The 13,556-nt window shown below is 40.8% G+C and overlaps 1 protein-coding gene across 7 annotated transcripts in view; it reads right to left on the bottom strand.

The window, feature by feature from the left end:
- Positions 1–13,556, bottom strand: part of ncanb (neurocan b) — a 220,533-nt gene that overhangs the window by 48,611 nt on the left and 158,366 nt on the right. The window lies entirely within an intron of this gene.

Here is a 13,556-nt window from a genome sequence, read left to right as displayed (position 1 = left end):
TCATTTTGCCAGAGGAAAAGAAACTGCCTAATAATTATGAACACCTTGATATAGGTTGTTGATCTCCTTAGGCCACATTCAAATACACATCACCTGATATGCTAAAATCCAATAAGCATTCAATTTTATACAGCTTGGAGTTGGAAAACACACATAAAAATGATGATATGGTCAGAATACTCACTTGTCTAATAATTGTGCACCTAGTGTATATATGTTTAATCTAATATGCAATACATATAGCAAATATATGCATGTGTACAGCGCCTGTGTGTCTCTTTGTGCTTGTGTGTTGGTGTGCTTATGTGTGTTGTGTGCTTGCACTGTACTATACAGTCCCGGGCCTTCAGCTGTGTTTGGGTGCAGGTGGATAACAAAGGGATCAAGATCAGCAGGGAGAAGAGGAAATAGAGAGACTACACAGCAGTTCTGGTACAGCCCAAGGCTCTGTGCTGCTCTCCAGAGAGCTCAGTGCAACGCTGATCAACCTATCAGAGGATCCAGCGTCTGGAGAAAAGTCCTTCATCCTGGGGTTTCTGGTGAAAATAGAGAAAATGTTTTATCCTCTTTACTTGGCTAAAACAGGGATATGTTACCTCACCACTAGCCCCAGACGCAATTACATCTTGGAGCCCTGACAATGTACTGAGAGCCTCACACAGGCAACCATCCAAATCGTCGGGGTTTACCAGACTTTCTAGTGCGTTGAGGGAACGCAAGCAAAGTGAGCCTGAAACCTGCCTTGTAGACATTTCCCAAAAAAATCACACCTCGCCATGAAATATAAAAACAGCAAAAGATTCATCTCAATTCATGTGTTGCAATGTGGATATGTGAATGTGCATGCGTCGGTGGCGTGTGTGTGTGTGTGTTGATGCGTGTGCCCACAGTATGTTTCAGACAGGTTTTTGCTTTGGTTGACAGCGCTGCTGCAACATTCATAACAGCCTGGGAAAATGTAATGAGGTAAAGTGTCACAACATCTCACATCGCTCTGCTAGCCTTCAGTTCTGACAGCCTGACTCCGCTTGCTGAGGCTATATGTGTGTCTGCGTGTGTGGGTATTCACTGGCTCCATTTTCAGTGTCTGTTTATGTTTTGTGTGGGAGGGGGGCATTGGCCAGGAAAAAGAAGCCAGGGACAGTAGAAGCCAAGCAAGCTGCCACAGTGCCACCAGGATCATACAGCCTCACTGTCTATTTCTATTTCCTCACAGAATGAGAGAGATTGAATCTGGGGACAGTGGAGGACTTGGAAATAACAGGAGAAGCAGAATAGATCCAGAGAATGATCAGCATTTGTAGATCTTCTATTCCTCCCAAGGAAAAAGAGGAGCCTTTGCTCGCTTCATTTCTCTTTCTCCACAGTCATTTCCTCTCCTCCTCCTGCTCCTCCTCCCATCACTGCCTTCCATTCTTCTTTTTCATTAGTCACTCCAGAGTCTCTTTTCACCGTCTATTTTCTCTCCCTCCCTCTGGAGATCTCTAAATGGCAAGTTTATTCTCCTTCGCCCCGTGGGTCTTACCAGGCTAATTTCCTTTGAGTCAGGAGGGTTTACAGGTGTCCCTTTAGGGCTCCTGGTGTTAGCAGTGGCAGAGTCCCTCTGGGCCGTGTGGGGTTTGGCCTGTTCCTTGACAACTTTATCTGCCCGAGACGCCCAGGGTGTGATCATTAACACACCTTACCTCAGCTTAAAGGAGCTCCACATCTAACTCTTAAAATGGATTGTTTAAACTATCACTTTTCTCTCCCTCCTTCCTTCTCTCTCTCACAGTTTGCCCTGGCTTCTTCATTTTTCATCTTCATTCCTTTCTCCTTTCCTCTCTTTTTACCGTCGTCCTTCCTTCCTCCCTATTCTCTTTCCTTCCCTCCTTCCTTCCTTGCTTCCTTTTCTCTTGGTCCTTACTTGTGTGAGCGTACGCACTTAAAAATACAATACCTCTACTCTTAAAGTAGAGCAGTTCCCCAGAGGGGTGAATGACAGGCTATTCTTTGCCTCCTGTCGCTATTTCTGACATACTTAAATAGGAAACAGTAGAGTGAAATTATCTATTTTTTCCTTAGTGCTGTCAGAATCAATTAATCACTGGCAATGAAATTATATAAGGGTGTGTTGGAGGGGGCTCTGATGTTGAAACTTTATATCTATCTCTGAAAAGAAAAGGCTCATGAACCAACGGCCTCTGGTAAATCTTGGTCAAGGACTTTATCCTTTCAATCATCTAGTTATTGTCCGGTTCCCCGCTATGTGTTGTAGCGCCGTCATCGTGTTATGTTGAGTGTCTCTGCTTTTTCTGAGTGTTGTTTACTGTCGTCTTGGATTATTATACCTGTTTTGGTTTTATGCATCACTTTATGGACTACAACCTGTGTTTGGACTCTTGCCACTACTACACCTAAAGCTGGTTTTCTATTTCTGTTGGAATAAACACTGAAAACTGCATCAGCTCCTTACCTCCTGACCAACTGCCTCACCGACATGCAAACCTGGATGCAAACCAACTTCTTACAGCTCAATTACAATAAATCTGACATGATCATCATTGGCCCCAAATCACTCACAAAAAACACCAACAACTTCAGCCTTTCCATCAACAACTCCACCTTGTCTCCATCCCGACATATCCGCAACCTTGGAGTCATCTTTGACAGCAAGCTCACTTTTGAACACCACATCAACCATGTCACCAGGACTGCCTTCTTTCACCTCAAAAACATCACTCACCTTCTCTGCTGCCGAAACCCTAATCCACTCCTTCATTACATCCAGAATTGACTACTGCAATAGCATCCTCTGTGGTTCACCTGCCAAAGCCCTAAATAAACTTCAGTATATCCAAAACTTGCTGCCCGCCTCCTCACCCACACATGCACCCGTGACCACATCACCCCTGTCCTCCAGAATCGTCACTGGCTCCCTGTTCCCCAACACATTCTGTACAAAATCCTCCTCCTCACACATAAAGCCCTCTAAAACAAGGCCCCTTCCTACCTCACAGACCTGCTCCACCACCACAATCCCTCCCACAACCTCCGCTCCTCTGACACTAACCTCCTCTCACCACAAATCAGGACCAAGCACCGTACCTGGGGCGACAGAGCTTAGCGACATGGAGTCTTTCAAATCACTTATCAAAACCCACCTGTTTAGACTAGCTTTTAACATCAAATAATGTTATATTACACTTGCTGCTGTTTGTTATTTTGTTATTTATATGGTCACCACTTGCTCTTATGTATTTCCGCACTACATGTTTTTATCTACTGTTTGTATATTTTATATTATGCTATTTATGTTTTTAATCGGTTTTAAATGTACATAACTTCTGCTTTTACCTGTAAAGTGTCTTTGAGTGTCCTGAAAAGCGCTATAGAAATAAAATGTATAATTATTATCATTATTATTATTATGGCGTCTTGCGTTTGGGCCGAAATCCCTGTTTTCCTGCCTCAGCTCTTGGCAATCGTAATGCTTGCTTTCTTGCTTCATCTCTCTCTGTCTCATTCTTGTCTTCTGCTATTTATTTTTTTCAAATATCTGGCCTGCTACCATGGAGATAAGGAAAAAATCCTTTGTATTATTGGCTAGGTCACTATATTGTGTACAGTATGTGTTCTTTTGTGTGTGCATGTGTAGACTATATGTGTAGGGTCTGTGTGAGGATCCACAGATCCTCACAAAGATGAAAAGATGAAGAACATCCTTGCAAACGCGGGTTTTGAATTTGGAATTTAGACATTCTCCAGTTCTTGAAGCAGAAGTTTTAGTTTTAAGACTCACCTTATAGACAAAGTTAATTATTATTGTTGCAATTGCTTTTAACAGTAACATACAGACCTGTACAGTATTCAATTTAAGTTTGTAACAAGCAAAATCACTATTACCTTGTTTCTATATGAACATAGGCTAATCTGACTGTGACTGTCGATTGTAATGTTGCTGTTTGTTAAGGTCCTCCCAGGCTCCTTTTTATGTAAATAAGTCAGTCAGAGAAAAATCCAACTAAGCACACATTAAAAAATATGTAACATTAGTGGTATATCTGACATGAATTACTAATAATAATCATGACATTTAAAGGAAATGGCTATATTTACTGATAAAAGTTGCCCACTATACTATATATATACACTATAGACCAGACAGAACGCATTATTTCAGTGAAAGGAGACTTTTTTTTGTTGTTTTCTAGTTCCTCTTCATCTCAGAGCAGAAAAGCATCTGACGTCATTGGAGTTTTTTTCCTATTGTATGACAATAGCGGATTACCAACTAGTGGTGGCTTGACACCCAGAGCTGTGATAATATTACTAACCATTGTTAACATGATTTGAACAGAAAACAGCAGGCCCAGAGGCAAATTATGACACGGTGGAAATTAGGGTAAGATTTCAGGTAAGTTGTTTCCATTCATTTAAATTGTACTAATCGTTAACTGGTAGCATACAATTCATGGTTTGTGTTTAACTAAAGTTAGCTCACGTTCATCAACATCAACTTCATGACAGCCAATTACAACGTAGGTTTCATGTCATCTGTCAGATGTTAGGCTGTTAGATAAACAGAAGGCTAACCCAAAATATAGAGTTGATGTCAAAACAAACTAACCTACCACCTACAACAAATGCTCAGCTGCTCCACAGGACCAACGGACTCCCTGTAGCCTAGTTAGTGGTCACTTTTGTGATGCAATGAACATATTAACCAGGCAACAGCCAGGATTAATGTTCATTGTTTCGCATTAATGTTAATTAGCTGCAGCTGAATATATTTGCCAGTGATTGTGATTGACCTTTTTCAAAGCAGACATTTTAGCATTTCACAGCAGGAAATGCACTGGTGTAATTGATAACATCAGAAATGACTGCATTCCATTTAGGTGAGCGCGTTACAGGTACAGTGTGTGCTGACTCATTGTCATGGCTTCCTGGCACATGTGATAGAACAGAGCCATTAGTAAAGAAATTAGTTTCACCTGTGCTTTTCCTGCTATGACTAGTAAGAGTGGCTCCTGTGAAAAAGCCTGTTTGACACTGTTAATTATTAAATGTTATGTGTTATCAATGACAGAAAATTACAATTTAAAAAGCAGCTTTTGCTACTTGAAGATTGCACTCAAATTTCCATAAAAAAGAATCATTCAGCCCTAGTTTTGGTTATTTAAAAGGCGCCCTGTTGAGTTTTCTTGTAAACAAGCAAAGGTTATGTTATGTTATGTTTTTTGTGTTACTCTCCAAAACTCACTGTCCATATCCTTAACATCTAACAAACATGTTGAGTGCATTTCTTTCATAATAAAACATTTGCAAAGCTGATATTTTAAATGCTACTTTGTTTACATTGTAGTTCTCCACAGGGTACCTTTTAAGATGAGGGGTCATCAAATGACAATGTGTTCATATGTGTTTGTGTGCTCTCTCAAATAAACTTAGCATAATGTGATCCATATTTATACATGATACAAGGTACAAGGTTGTTTATTAGTTATTATACAGCACAAGGCTGCATACCAAAATGAAATTTGGAGTTCCTTCATGCTACACACACAACAATAATCAAGTGTACGCCTATATTAAAATATGGTAACATAATAAAATAAAACAATATATACAGTTATTTATATACACATATACATACATATATACACCCATTCCACAGTGCATTTTTGAACTTGCATCTGGCGTGAATGTAAACAGCAGCAACCAGATGATAATATGAAAGTTTCATCTTCACAATAAACAGTCTGACATGATATAAGTTTGTGTCCCATGTGCAGGTGTTTGTGTGTGTTGTTGTGTGAGTGTTTCTGGAACGCTGATAAGGCCCCCTCCCCCCGTGTAAAACCCAGTTCCCCCTCTTCATGGGAAATCAATTTGTCCCGCTTTCTACATGGCCAGCATTTATATGCTTGACTTACTCCTACAGCTGTCACCCAGTGTATACAGAGTCATTGCCTCCCTCCAGCACACACACACACACACACACACGCGCACACACACACACACACACACACACACACACACACACGCACACACACACACACACACACACACCCACACACACTTACTGAGCTAAACCAAACACATATCTGCCATATGCATGAATATTCATTCACTGTACCTGACACTTCAGCAGACGAGTATATTACAAAGAACAACAGTAAAGATGAGGCAACTCAAGGTGGCAAGTGTGTCAATGGAAAATGTGTGTGTGTGTGAGAGAATTTGAATTGAATTGAATTGAGAGAGAGAGTGAGAGTGTGAGAGAGAGGTAAGTCCTGGCAACTAGGCCAGCAGCTCATTAATCTACAGGTGTGTTTATACCAAAGAAATACTGCATGCAGCACTCACACACACACACACACACACACACACACACACAGACCGTGCAGCTCATTCTCATTCAACTCTGCGGCCAGTATGTCCTTTGTTTCTCATTGTCCTGAAGAGTTTGGAGAGGAAGGAGTGCCTATGCTGATTGAAAACTTTGAAATTATGCCATCCAGCTAACTCTTTTATAGTGTGAACAGAGTTTAACTGGACACTGATAAACACACCTGCAGGTGCTTGAGGTTGTATTTGTATGTGGTTGGATCTGTGAGCTTCCTTGTGTGTGTGTTTGTTGCTAAACTATTTTGTTAGATCATGACTGAACGTGTGCATTTTCATGACTGCGTTTGTGTGTATTGATTACGGCTGGGTATCGTTTAAAAATGTAGGTACCTTGAAGGTATCGAGCACCGATACCCAGTCCCAGTATTGATCAGTTGTGTGTGTCTCTTATTGTGAGTATAACTGCTTTTGTGTTTGAGAATGTCTACGGATCAGTCCCTGAGATAGCTGCAGAATCATTTGATCCTCTGTTTTTTGGCATATAGTTTTATCACTTTTATTATTCCTGAGCGTTTGTAGTGCTGACCTAAGGGTTATTACTGCATGCAGAGGGCAAGATCTGGAAATTTGTCACATGCATCCATTTTGGCATGTGGTTTATTGGTTTGAGCATGGACAAGGTCTCCTTAGACTTGTAGTTGCAACATTAAGGTTAAAACTCAATGCTCTACCTGTTAAATGGCACAGTGATTTTGGAGATGGAAGCCTATATGTAGAGGAATAGTTCACTGGTTTAGGAAATACGCCTACTTGCTTTTTTCCCCCTCCCAAGAGTTAGTTGAGAATATCACTCATGTCTGTACGATAACTAGTAGCCAATTAGCTTATGTTAGCATAAAGACTGGCAAAGTGCTATTTATTGGCTAGGAGCAGTGACTTCCTGGAGTCTTGTTGTCACCGTGAGGTTCTCAGACAATCAGAAGAGACCCCAGGAAGTCGCTGCAACCAGGTAAGAAAAAGTCCTGCACAAAACTACAAAGTGGCTTTTCACATTAATCTAGATATGGGTTAAATAAATGAGATATAGCACGTTAATTTTTCATCTTTAGAGAAGCTCATAGGCAGATGTTGTTACCTTTAGACAGAGCCAGGCTTTTATGCAAAGCTAAGCAAACCTGCTTCTATTGGTGCTTTATGTTGACCGTACAAACATGAGAACGGTATTGACCTTCTCATCTAACTCTTGGCAAGAAAGTGAATATTAAAATTTCACAACATGTGAAACTATTCCTTTAAGCCACTTGTTGAAATGCCGGTATAGTTTTTGTATTTTTATTTTAGGTGAGACTGTAGCATTTAGCTATGATGGTTGCATGCAAGTGATAATGAGGTTTAGTGGAGGCGTCTTTGTTTTTGTACAGTCTTCAGTACAGAAAAACAAAAGATGCAGACAGACACAAAAAGCTATAAATGCCGGGTTTCTGGAACTTTTCTTTTTGCAAGGAAAAGGGACTAAATGAAAAGGGAATACATTTTGTGAAGAATTTACAGTAAACACCAGAATCTCCATTTCCATTATTCAACCCTATTATATTTCTCTGTGCTGTTGGACCATATTGGAGCAATCAAATTGCTCATCATTACATGAACCATCATTTTCAAACGGTGCATTTCTTCACCTCGCAGCCAGCACCGGATGGAAACTTGCAGGAAAAGTAGAAGCCAAGAAGTAGCTGTAAAAGTCTACAACTAATTGACCTAACCACTGGAACTTGGAGGATTTGGAGCCAAACACAAAAATCTATTCCATCATTAATGAAGGACTGAATGGGATGTACTGAGGGGAGCAGCATGGCAGCACCGGCCCTTTCCATCTGTCTTCCTCTATACCCTTGCAACCTACAGTCTATGCTTGCAACTCACTGAGAATCTATCTAACTGCAGCTTCCTTTTTTTCTTTCTTTGTCCTACACTTGGTTATAACTCATCCACTTTATCATGTAGAATACTTCTAGCTTGAAGCGTGCCAATTTCGCTTGCTGCCTCAATTCACCTCCAATCACCAGACTTTGGGCGGATCTGCTGACAAATATCTCCACTACCTGTGTGTATCTGCAATAAAATATCCATTACCCTCAGCCACAGCCTGTCCTTCCCATTTCCCCTCATCATCTTTGACCTCATCGCTCAGATCTGTGGACACACCGGGTTAGGGGCCGATGATATTAATAGCCTCAACCTCATGAATCTTTCAAGCTCAATCGTATGAGCTGATGTGAGAGGAGCGGGTCTCAGAGGATGAATTAGTTAATACAGAAACCCAGCAGGAGCATTTCTCTTGGCCTCTTTAAACATGAGTTATGCATTAGCTCTTCATGTAGTCTTGTGTACATATTGGTTTTATATAAGACGGGCCCAAACAGGTGTGTGTATGTATGTGTGGGTGGCCAGATCTGTGTGAGGAGAAGCGACTTAAAAAAAAGAAAGAAAGAAAGAAATATAATTTGTGCACACCCTTGTGAACATTTGGCAATTCGAGTATGCAGGTGAGTGAGCGTGTGAGCTTGAATAAGTTTCATTTTATGCATGAGTACAGAGGCATTTCTCTATGAATAATTGTATTGGCCTTTGACAGGAAAATACAGAGCAAGAGAGAGAAAGAGATGGAAGCATAGAGCCAGACGGGGGGGGGGGGGGGGGGGGGGGGGGGGGGGGGGGGGGGGGTGGGGGGTGGGGGGGGAGTGAGGAAGTGTGGCAGGAAATGAAATGTGTTATTTGGGAGAAATGCTGGGGGGCTACAGGCTTGTTTTCACCCCAATCTCTGCACTGCGGAGCAATTTCAATATAGTGCCATACTGTAGGGTCTTGCCAAAGAGCAACATGCTAGAGGGCTGGGGGGTGGGTGTGGAGAGGAGGGCAGGCATATGGACCTAAGAAACAAAGAAAAACTAGCAAAAGAAAGAAGAAATGGAGGATTAATAAAAGAGCTGAGGGAATGAGAAGAAGTGTGGGCCAGAGAAATAAATGTAAGGAAAGGAAAAGTCACATTTGATAAAAAGGTACAGCGTGGGGATGGAGACCAAGGGAGAGAGGAAGATCAGATCTAATCACCATGATTGGAAATGAGGCCAGAGAGTGTGGGGAAGCGTGAAATAATTACAAAACAAAACAAAACAAAAAAGCATCAGGTGTGCTTCCTGCTGAGCAGAAAACCAGCTCGAGGACATTGCTGTGTGCAGAAATGGAGGACGCTGCTCTTCAATTTATTTTGCTGAAATTGACCTGGGAGTTCTTCAAACCACCTGTGATCTGACTGAGTGTTACAGTAGTTTGTTAGACGGTGATAGGACTGTGTAGGTATGAATGCCTGTGTTATGCCCACCTGCACTTGTTGTTTCTGACTGATGTGCTTGAGGAGATATAACAACAGAGATGCTGATAGGGGATGAGAAGAAGCCGAGTGGAGAGGAAACAGTGAGAGGACCGCTGGAGGGTATCACTTTGGCCAAAATGTTGAGGCTCTCTGAAGCAGCTCGCTACTGTTAGCTCCTCTAATTCAACATGCAAACGTCGCAGAAAATCCATATGGGGCCATGAGAGTGATGGATGGAAAGGAAGAGGGACAAGGGTCAAAAACAGGAAGAGAGAATTGCGTGATAGGAGTAATTTCCTCCTCTTAAGAGGATCATTTACCGTCTTGACGTAACACGTTCTCCATTTGAAATCTGAAAAGCACACATCTGCCAGCTATTAGTTTTGATTCTGTTTGCAAAAAGCCATGAAGCTAACACTGCATTTATGTGTACACATGACAGCTCAAAATCAACTTTCTTTCTCCTGACTGACAGACTGGCTGATGGGCTGATTGACTGAGGTCTTTCTGAAGAACAAACAGCAGTCGACCAGAAATAATTTCCCAAGCTCCTGTTCCAGTTAGAATCACGGTAATTTGTTGACCTGCGTTCAGCGATAGACTGAGACAGGTTAATGCGTTTTCTTCACAACAAACCGCACTTGGACTAAACACAAATAGCTGCTGCTGTCAAAACAAATGAGTTTTCACTTTTAAGATGCATGAAGGAGAAAAAAAAAAGACAGACGCAATATAAATGTAAAACAAGGTTGTATCTTAACCTTAAAACAAATCACTCAAAAGTGGGGAGCTCATCACTCTTGGTTGGTTCTTGAATGTAAATAAACAAACAAAACATTTTTAAATTTTTAACCTTGTTATATAACGTTAAAAAAAGTAAACATGTGGGTATAAAAAATGTGTCATTCAAGTACAACATTATTAGCTTAATTGACATGTGACCGATGCCATGGCAATCAGGCAATGATCTGTTCAGTTGACCTCGCTTTCCGTGTGAGAGTGGCCACAACTCTTCACACACAGACAACTGCTGGCTCTGGTATCTTTTCCACTGTCTGTTGTATGGAGGGAGACCGTATAACAGACGCATGTGTGTCTCTTTGTATATGTGCATCAACACTGAAATAACAATAAATTATTTTATTTATTCTTAGCAGCAGTAGTATACTTTGTTGCTTATAAATAAAATTAAATGTGTTAAGTGGAAAAAAAGTATTTTTTCCCCCAGATATTTAAAAATGACACATTTTGGAGCTGTAATCGCAATACTGTGATACCATGAAACCGTGATAGTTATCATACTGTGAAAATCTCATACCGGCACATGCCTAGACACACTGAAAGAAAAAGCCACATTTTATGTAGGAAAAAGAGAATACAGTGAAAAGTAGAACTATATAATTTACAAAAAAGACAGATGGTCCTCAGCGGCAGATTGAGTTTACTCAGATGCCATTGAACTTTAAATGTTTAAACTTTCTATTATTCTGAGCACCTCTTGGACTTCTCATCTATGTTGACATAAAGTGAAAATAAAGTCTTCTACGTATGTTGACTTTGGTAACTGAACAAACTCAATCTGCTGATCAGGGCCGTGTAAAATGATTGAAAGACGCAGAACCAGTGAGTAAATGGACCTTGACTTGAGATTGTTTGGTCAACTGCTGCTTCCAAGGTCAAAACCGAACTGAACTGTTTTTGCTGCTGTGTGGGAGCAGTCCTTTTTCACAGCAGAAATTTTGACTCGTCATAGTAGGACCATTAACATTAATGATGCTCTGTTCTATTCAAGTGTCCCGGTAAGCCATGACAGTGTGACAGTGAGCCATCACGCACAATACCAGGACCCTGAAACTGAAGCAGCTATATGGAATTCAGTCATCACTAATTTGATTAATTACCCCTGTGCTTTTTCTAATGTGACTTGTCAAAATGTGTCTTCTGTGAAAAAGGCTTATATTTTTTTAAGTTAACCAAAGTGAAACACTGTTTCTTAAGCTAATGCTGTACATGTGAAGTTATAGCAAGCAATATCCAATGTGGAAACAGTAGTAATGAGAGAGAAATACATAATTTGCTCTGGTTACACGCAGTTAGTTCCTTTTCCTAATGTTTACATGCTATGTGCTCTTGCATAATGAGCTTCTGTTTGATCTGATTTTGTAGAATATACCAAATCTCGTGAATGTTTTTGGAAGATGGATCACAGATTTTTAATGACACTTGCACATCTTCATTGATCTTCAGACCACTTAAAGGCCCACCCACACATTCAATTACTCTGGCTGATTAGAGTCGAGGCTATGCGATGTTGAAGTTGCCAGACTCTATGCATTAATACTAATGACAAAGATGTAAGCTGTCCCATCATAACGAGTTCAACAGAAACTGACAGAAAGGTCGGACAGATGTCAATCAAGCACAGTGTGTACACACTCACACCTTCCTGCATAGAGGTCTAACCGGGTAAAATAAGGGGAATCATTGAATTTCCTCAGATGTGTCACTGCTTACCTGCTTTTTTTGTGTAAACACAGGAAGAATTAGAAGATTAGAGACACAAAGATTGAAATATTTGACTCTTTTATCCAGAGATAATCGTTGGAGTAGAATCCCCCAGAGGTGCATTTATTTTTACATCTTTGTTTTGGGCTGTATTTTATTCTCTCATATGTGCGAACAAATGTGAACAAATTCCAACTGTGGGGAAGGAAAATATAATTCATTATTGTATCTCAACACATGGCCCTCATACTGACAGGCTGTGTTGTGCCTCATTAATCACTTGTTCTGCTGCAGGATCCAGACTTTACCAAACGGCCCCAATGAGCAATGGGATTCTATAACTCATAGCTTAGATTTTTAATGAGGGTGTTACTCAACATTGTCCATGTGTCTTTACTGACAGCCCTGAATCAATTTAGGAAGTTAGAAATACAGATGACGATGAGGATCTAGCGGAGCTGGAGCGCTACCAATATCCACAGCTTCTCTCTCTAATACCCTCTCCCCTCCCCTCATAAATATTAACTACAGACCCATTGTAGAAACACAGGCCATCAATAATGCAGAACCCCAAAACACTTCTTCCCAAATAATTGCAGCTTCAAGCCAAGTCCTGGAGACAGCCTCTAAGGTGTGTTGCAGCTGCCGTTGCCTCATTTTGCCTAAATAATCATTTCACATGGAAAGCAGAAGCAGTGCAGAGGATATTGGTTTATAATGGGGCTGTGGTCGGTGTACCTAAACCTGTTTGGAACTGAAAGAAAAGACCAATAAGCTGGTCAACCGTGCATGGTGAAGTGAAAGAAATGGGAGCTGCAGATATGAAATGCAACACAGAAATGAAGGCATGCTTTTCTTAGGCCGTAATTGCTCGAGAACAGCACTGCATTACGGTGGTAAAATTGTGGTCAAGCACTTACTGTTATAGGCAATTAACCTTTTTGCCTTTGGCCGTAATTAATATTGAAAACATCAGATTTGCAGCTGTTTAGCAACATAATAAACATCACAACACTTTAGTAGCACCGGGAAAGGCAATTAAACACTCCTGAGAGAAGAAAGCCGAAAGAAAGACAAGTAATCAGTAAACAACAAATATTTTATGACTGTGCCTTTCTCCCGACATTTAGGCTGAAATGTCAAAACTTATTCCAATTGTTTCTAAACAACCATTACGTTTTGTCTCATTCAATACCAAACCCAAACCAGATCGACTGCAGCAAATCATTACAAACTGCATGTGTGGAATTCATGCAGTTAACATGGCATTTGTCACAAATAATTGATCCAACATCAGATTGTTGATTGATCTCCAATGGTGTTAATGCACAGGCACACCTTAATG

Source organism: Micropterus dolomieu, linkage group LG05 (genome assembly GCF_021292245.1).
Source record: "Micropterus dolomieu isolate WLL.071019.BEF.003 ecotype Adirondacks linkage group LG05, ASM2129224v1, whole genome shotgun sequence".
Taxonomy (NCBI): Eukaryota; Metazoa; Chordata; class Actinopteri; order Centrarchiformes; family Centrarchidae; genus Micropterus; species Micropterus dolomieu.
The sequence above is the reverse complement of the archived record's forward strand: the minus strand, read 5'-3'. Positions and strand labels throughout refer to the sequence as shown.